Raw genomic sequence first — 1485 nt, 5'->3', positions numbered from 1 at the left:
TCTGAGCCCCTTAGGAAGAGCTTGGGGGAAGCGCAGCCAGGCCCAAAGCCCTGTGTTCTCAACTCCATTCACCTGGGCTTGGCTTGCCTTTGAAGTGTAGTTCAGGATTTTGGCAGATTATTCCCGTCTCACTCCCCATTTAGCTGACTCCTCCTATGGTCAGATCCTTTGGTCATTCTGTCCTTCGTCGCTGGCTTGATCAACTGCTATCAAAGCCAGATTTATTTCCCACATTTCCCTGGGCCCCAGGCCTCCCCCTGGTTTCAGGTGAAACTTGCTCTCCTTGCAACCCCTGACTTAGCACAGGCCCTTTCCCTCGTTTACTGGGTAAATGAGACACCCTGGCTGGTTTCTCTGAACTTCCCTGCTAATGTGAACTGGTCTCTCTTCTTGCCTCCTCACATCCTTGAGCAGCCAGGAGCTCTTGCCTGACGTCACCCGGCAAGAGTCAGCCTGAGGAGCATGTGATATCTTGTCTTGGATCATCTCCCCTCTCTACTGCTGGCTATTGTCTCTTAGAAAAATATCTGTTAGACTAAAACTTCATAATCCCAGCTCAGCTTCTTACCTGCTGTGAGAACTTGGACAAGTTACTTAACCTCTCTGAGCCTCAGTTTCCATATTAAAAAAAACAGGATAGGTTATGAGCATTCAATGCAAATGCATGCAAACAGGGTAGAAGAGTACTGGCCACATAATAAGCCCTCAGAAAGTCTATCATCACTGTTATTGCTGTGATCATTATTATTACAGTCAATGATTGTTTTCTCTGCCTAAACGTCCAGTACTTGGTAGGGTGTCTGGTGCGACTAAACACTCAGTAGTCACTAAAGGAATGCTTTTTATTCTTTTTCTGCCTGGGCAGGCACCAGGAATGGAACCCGGGTCTCCAGCATGGCAGATGAGAGCTCTGCCTGCTGAGCCACCGTGGCCCGCCCGGAATAAATACTCTTTAAAGCTAATCCTTCTACGGGTATTACCTTTCCAAAGAATATTTTGTTTTAAAGACAAAATCTGCATGTTGAGTACAAGGCTTAACATATAAGCAGCTAATGGTGTGATGTCAGGCATCTGTGGGGAAAGCATTTGGATTCTTTTCGTTATCCTTCACATCAAGTCAGATAATCAGTTACTAAACCCTGGCTGGCCCTCATGTCCTGGCCAGTAGCTCACAGCTGCTTCCCCAAGGTTGAGTCTCCCTCCTAACTGGAGAAACAATAAAACCTTAAGGAGAACACCAGCAAGAGGGAAAAGGAGGCAAAAGAAAACCTCCTAACTACAGGGACAATATTTTCTGGGCCATCCCTGAGGTTCAAGTCACCGCAGCCCAATCCAGGTATGCATCGAGGCTGTAAAGCTTCCTTGTGATGGATCGGGAGAGAGAAGGCCGCTGGTCAGCCTTCCTTAGGCCCTGCCGTCATGAGGGTAAGGAGCAAAAAAACTGGGTAGTCCTCAGACCGGCAAATTAGCCTTGTAAAATGTGAT

Source organism: Tamandua tetradactyla, chromosome 11 (assembly GCF_023851605.1).
Source record: "Tamandua tetradactyla isolate mTamTet1 chromosome 11, mTamTet1.pri, whole genome shotgun sequence".
Classification (NCBI taxonomy): domain Eukaryota; kingdom Metazoa; phylum Chordata; class Mammalia; order Pilosa; family Myrmecophagidae; genus Tamandua; species Tamandua tetradactyla.
Note: the sequence above shows the minus strand (reverse complement) of the source record.